The sequence below is a fragment of the Prionailurus viverrinus genome, chromosome E2 (assembly GCF_022837055.1).
Source record: "Prionailurus viverrinus isolate Anna chromosome E2, UM_Priviv_1.0, whole genome shotgun sequence".
NCBI lineage: Eukaryota > Metazoa > Chordata > Mammalia > Carnivora > Felidae > Prionailurus > Prionailurus viverrinus.
This window is the reverse complement of record NC_062575.1, coordinates 30,605,031-30,611,030: the sequence shown is the minus strand read 5'-3', so window position 1 is coordinate 30,611,030 and position 6,000 is coordinate 30,605,031. Positions and strand designations below refer to the sequence as shown.

The following is a 6,000-nucleotide window of genomic DNA, read 5'->3' as shown; positions in this document are numbered from 1 at the left end:
CAGCTGGTCCGTGGCAATTAACCGGCAGTTTCTGTTGCTGAAGGAGATTATTTTGGATGGCGTAAAGAGATTCAAATAAAAATGTCAACGTGCCCATTATGGATGAAAGTTAGAAAAACTTAAGTGGCCCCGAATTAATCACTATGTGACAGCGAGGCACGCAAATGAGTACCGAAAATCCTCCGCAAATCTATTTTCCTGCCTTTTTGGTAATCGTAAAGAAGCTTGCTGGGGGGTGTGGGGAGGGCATTTCTCGGCTACAACCTTAATTCATCTCGGAGTGAAGATTTAACGACAAAGTTACAAGCCCTTAAAGTCGCATTTATTGAGGGGCTAATGAGCGTCCCTAAGAACTCTGTGGAAAAAAGGAAAAAAATAGAGGCAGCCACCAAACATAAGAGGCCTTTGAAAATACCGAAGAGAGGGGAGTTCATTAGGCTTTTTTTTTTTTTCTTCCCCTTTCTCAACAATGAAGATTTCTGCTGCCAAACCTTCAGGAGTAGGGTTGGTTTCCTTTCAAGTAATTGATGCGGATTTTGCTTCTGCACGGAGTCCAGACAAGCTCTCCAACGAGAAGCAGGAAATCACACCGTCAAAGGGAAACTGTGCATTCCTTCCTCCCTGGCTGGGTCGGCCCTCTCAAACACTGGATTTATGCTGCCTTGCCAAACCGCCTCCGATTTCCATGCCCTCCCACGGCTAAGATAACGGATGCTGCCTTCGGCCTCTGCGAGCGGCACTTACTTAAAACTCCAGCTACGCGGTATAACAAAACCGGCTGCTGTCACCCCAAATCGAGCAAATGAGCTCCTGTCCTACAGCATAAAAGGTAAGAGAGTTATTGAATGTTCCCCGCGGGGAAGGCCCCATTCGCCCTTGCCCTCTCCTGCCCCCCCCCCCCCCCCCCCCGCACCTCCTGGAATCTTCTAGGCCCTCTCGCCTCCACTCCTCCTTCTGTCTCCGGGAGCACAGGAAGGAGTAGCTGGAGCCAGTCTGTTCTAAACAGATCAAGTTTTCTTAAGTCAGGGCTTTTCTTCTTTTTTCAAAGTAGAAGTGGGAAGGAATGCTGTGAAGAAAATAGAAACTGGCAAAGCGCTTTAACTCCAAATATCTCCTGGTCAGTGCTGATGCACAGAACTATTGCTGTTCCCGGCAAGTAAATACAACTGAACAGTTCTGGGAAGTGGGGAAGAAACGGGGCGGGGGTGGGGGTGGGGAAGGGAGGGGCCGGCCGCAAACCCCCAAATGCGAAACAGGTATCGTGACTTCTGCTCGCTCAAGTCGAGGAGAATCATGTTTTTTTGGAGCTATTATCCCCGAGGAGTCTCGAAAATGATCTGCAACATGCAGTGAAACTGACACGCAGAAAACATGCGTATTTAGGAAGTATTCCCGGCGTGGTTTGTACGTAGCCAAAACATTCTGTTTCTCTCGGGGTAGAAAAGAAAGTCTGCACTCCAACTGCCTCCATTTGGAGAACACATTTATTAAAATGCCATTTTCCGTGGCTGTGTTAATGCGCGATCCGGGAGACGTTTCCTATTTGTACGCTACACCCCTGCTTGCGAAGGTCTACACCCTGTGGCACAACACCGGCGCTTGAGGAGGCCAGATGGCTAATTCTGAAAGAACTGTCTGCTTGATATCACCCAGGAAGGACTCAGACTAATTCACCCCTCATTGGGGCATGTCTGTATGTCGGAGAACATCTCTTTAAACACAGTCACATCCTGAAGGCTGCGCATCGTCCTTGTTTCTTCCGAAGTTGACAAAATTCAATTGGCCTCGTTTAGATGGATTTTTTTTTCAGTAGCATATAAGCAGTCCTCAGTTCCAAAAGGGAAGCTCGACTGGGGACTGCCGGCTAAGGTCACAAGGGAGAAAACACTCTTGCCGTCTGTCTTCGGGGCAACCGCGGCTAAGACGGACGGTGTCCAGGGTCCCTAGTAAGGAGAATATTCATAGTGATTATATACAATCCGTTAGGATGGTAGCAGCTTTCACTTGTGTGCCAAACTGTAGAGTAACACTTGGCATCCACTTTTTCAGTTAAACACGATTTCAAGAGGGCTAATAGGCACTGATCTACACTGACGACACTCCAAGAGCTCAGAGAGGTTAATTAACGTGCCGAGTTCACACGACTGGTCTATGGAAGAGGCAGAACTCAAACCGGAACGGACCTGCACGCAAAGCTTTGTTCTTAAACACGGTGCTGGTCTGCCCTTTGCTCTGCTACCTGTATTCACACTTGGCTGACTTTGCGGTCACCCTTTCCTCTGTCCACTCTGGCCTGCCCAACACATAACCCTGCGCTCCAGAAGGGAGGCAGTGTACCCCTGGTCATTAAGAGTTGACGGGCTGGGCTCAGAATGCCTGGATTTGAAACCTGGCTCTGTCATTTACCTACGGGGCGACCCTGGGCGTGCTTCCAGCCTGTGAATGGGAATATGGGAGATTTCCACCTAATACGGTTGCTGTAAAAATAAAATGGGCGAAAATATTTCAGTGCAGGATCGTTTGGGGTACCTAGTGCCACCACGCAGTTAATGTGAGGGAGGGAAGGCAGGCAGGGAAAGAGGGAGTGGGAGGAAAAGAAGAAAAAAGAAACGAGAAGAGAGGAGGAAAGGACAGAGGAGAGGAGAGAGAAGGAGGAGAAAAGAAAAGGGAGGAAAAGGGAGACAGGTTGGAAGACAGAAAAGAAAGAACAGGGGAAAGAGAGCAAGGAAGGAAAGAGGAAAGAAAAAGGAAGCGAGGTGAGGCCGAAAGGTAAGAAAGAAGGAAAGAGAAAAAGGGAGAGAGAGAGAGAAAGGGAAAAGAAAAGAACGTCAAAGGAAGGGGACGTTTCTACTCACTGGGTCACCACGGAAGGAGGGCCATTACCCACAGGCGATGGTGGAGCGAGGCACGAGCATCTCAAGGCCTCAGGCAAGCCTAGTGGGCAGCCCCAGGGCCTCTCCCACTGTTCACCGACTCAACCCCCTTCGCGTTAACCCTCTTCCTGCACAGCCTCGTCCCCCGCAAGCTCCGGAGGCGGTGCCAACGGCTTCCCAGCCTCGCCGTCCTGCGGGGGTGAAACCGTCCTGGCCCAGCCTTCTCCGCGCGGGTCGGGTCACGTGACCACCCCCGAGCCAATCACCAAGACCCAAGGCCCACCGCCTGCCGATCGGCTTTCTGGCCTCACGCGCTTCACCCTTGCTCAGGAACCGAGTCCCACGGACTGCAAGGTGGAAGAGGGAACGATTCCGTGGAGGGACTTGGGGTGCAGCTGCCCAGCAGAATGCACGTGGGAGCGGCAGGTTGCTGGCTACCGCGGGCGAAACTTGCCTGCTGAGAGCATCCCCTCCCCCCACCCCCGCCCCCACCCCCGTCCTAGACGATCCCTTGTTTCGGTGTCGTTGGTGTGGTCCCGGGACTTGAGCGCTTGGGTTTGACTCTTGGCTTCATCGCTGACTAGCTGTGCGACCCTGGACGGGCTGATCCACCTGTCTCTGCTTCAGTTTCCCTTGTGAATGGGGTCAGCAATCGATCTTCCTCACCGATGGGCAAGTACTACCGTGTCCGGCCTAATGTGAACGCGTACTCGGCACCCAACACATTTTCGCCGTTGGATATTCGAAGGTGATTTGGTGAGCACCCGGGAGGCACCAGACCCGCTTGGGTGGGTGGGACACACTGGCGAACAAGACGGAACGACGGCAGAACCTTCGACCCCCTAGACCTAATATTCTCGGGCGGAAAGAGGCCGTGCCCGAAAGAATGAGATCGTCCCACGGAAGTTAGGGAGAAAAGAAAGCAGGTCAGGGCGGAGGGGACTTCAAGAGCAGCGGTAGTGGGGGGCACGTAAGCCCAGATTTGGAGCGTGCGGTGAGTTAAGCCAATAGGATATGGTGGAGTGGGGGGGATTCCAAGAAGGGGGGGCAGGCTGCGCAGAGCCCCAAGGTAGGAGCGTGCCTGGACTTTCCGCAGCAAGGGGACCAAGGTGGCTGGAGGGAACAAGAGAGGACAAGAATTTGGAGATGTGAGGGGCGAGGCAAGAGAGGAGATCAGGAGGGGCCCCGGGGGCACCCGGGGAAGACTCGGGATTTGCCTCTGAGGGAAGTGGGAGAGCGGATGTGACTTTGTGCAGGGCTCGTGGTGGCCCGCTGTGTTGAATGCCCAGCAGCTCTGGCTATTATTATTTTTTTTTCCAACGTTTATTTATTTTTGCGACAGAGAGAGACAGAGCATGAACGGGGGAGGGGCAGAGCGAGAGGGAGGCACAGAATCGGAAACAGGCTCCAGGCTCCGAGCCATCAGCCCAGAGCCCGACGCGGGGCTCGAACTCACGGACCGCGAGATCGTGACCTGAGCTGAAGTCGGACGCTTAACCGACTGAGCCACCCAGGCGCCCCTGGAGTTGTTTCTAATTTCTTACTATCATAAATAAAGCTGCTCCCTGTATCTTTTGGTGAACATCATTCATGCATTTCTCTTGGGTACATAAGGCCTAGGATGGAAACGTCTGGGCCATAGGGGGTCCATATGCTTGGGGTGAGTACATTGTGCTGAGCAGTTTTTTCTAAGCGGTTCCACCAATTGGACCTCTATCCACAGTGCGTGAGAGTCCCCACTTCTCCACATTCTGGACAACGCTGGCATTTTCTGATTAGCCATTCTGATATAAGGGGTAGCTCACCTTTTGAGTTTGCAAACGATTATCTTGTCTTTCAACTATCAAATACTTTTTGGACTCCTCCTCTGTGCCGGGTTACTTCGGCAGACATCCGCACACACATCACTTCGCACAGCGACCTCACCAGGCTCAAAGGCTTTATTGGACTTCCCAGGATCACGCACGTACGGTCTCGGTTTGGCCAGGACATGGGACTTTCAAATGCCAAACCCGGGAGAGCCCCCGAAAACGAGGCTGGTTGATAATCCTACAGCTAAAAGACGCCAGAGCAAACATTCGGAGATTTCCTCACATCAAGTTTTCTTCTCTACACATTACGCTCTCGCTACTCAAAGTGAGGTCCCTGGACCAGTGACATCAGCCTCGCTCGGGAGCCAGTAAGAAAGGCAGTAGCTGAGGCACCGGCACAGACTATCTGAATCCGAACTGGCCTTCCAGCAAGATCCCCACGGGCTGTGTTTGTGCCCTCACAATTTGCCAAGCACTGCTCTGTGCCAATAGCTCTCAAGCTTGGTTGCACTTAGGAGTCACCTGGGGAGCTTTGCTGTTAACTGTGGCCCGGATCCCATCTCTGGAGGTTCTGATTTAGTTGGTCCGGGATGCGGGCTGGACAGCGGGATTTTTCTTTTTTCTTTTTTTTTTTTTGTTTTAATTTTTTTTTTTCAACGTTTATTTATTTTTTCTTTGGGACAGAGAGAGACAGAGCATGAACGGGGGAGGGGCAGAGAGAGAGGGAGACACAGAATCGGAAACAGGCTCCAGGCTCTGAGCCATCAGCCCAGAGCCCGACGCGGGGCTCGAACTCCCGGACCGCGAGATTGTGACCTGGCTGAAGTCGGACGCTTAACCGACTGCGCCACCCAGGCGCCCCGACAGCGGGATTTTTCAAAGCCTCCTGGGCTATCGCCAAGTTCGAGAACCGACACCGTCGTCTATGCTACGCAACCTTGGATGGTATCCCTTTGTTGTAGTCTTTTCCGGATCTTATAAGCAAGTTTGCGATCACCTTTAGCTGCACAGTGGAAAGAATTTAAAGACTTAGGTCATCGTCTCGTTAGACAACACCCTCCCAGGGTGAGGCACCCAGCACGGGTCTTTGCTTTTTCCGCCCATCCTTCTGCCCTTGAATGAAAACCCTACAGCTCCCTTACAGTTCGACGTGTAACTCACCCTGAGTGGATCTGATGGCCCGAGGAAGAAGAAGGGTTCAGGCCTGTATAACAGGTCAGAACTCAGTCACACAGACATCCTCCAACACCCACATGCTTGACAACACAGGCAAAACAGCCAGGCCACTGACCATTTCTTCTTTTCATCCCAGTGAC

At 52.3% G+C, this 6,000-nt stretch overlaps 1 long non-coding RNA gene across 1 annotated transcript; it reads right to left on the bottom strand.

Moving 5' to 3' along the window:
- Positions 1-1,466: 1,466 nt before the first annotated feature.
- LOC125153122 (uncharacterized) lies at positions 1,467-2,943 on the bottom strand. The gene is made up of 2 exons (XR_007147412.1): positions 2,856-2,943; positions 1,467-1,943 (listed from the first exon to the last, which is right to left on the bottom strand). It is a non-coding gene; the product is annotated as an uncharacterized LOC125153122 (long non-coding RNA).
- Between the last annotated feature and the right edge of the window lie 3,057 nt (positions 2,944-6,000).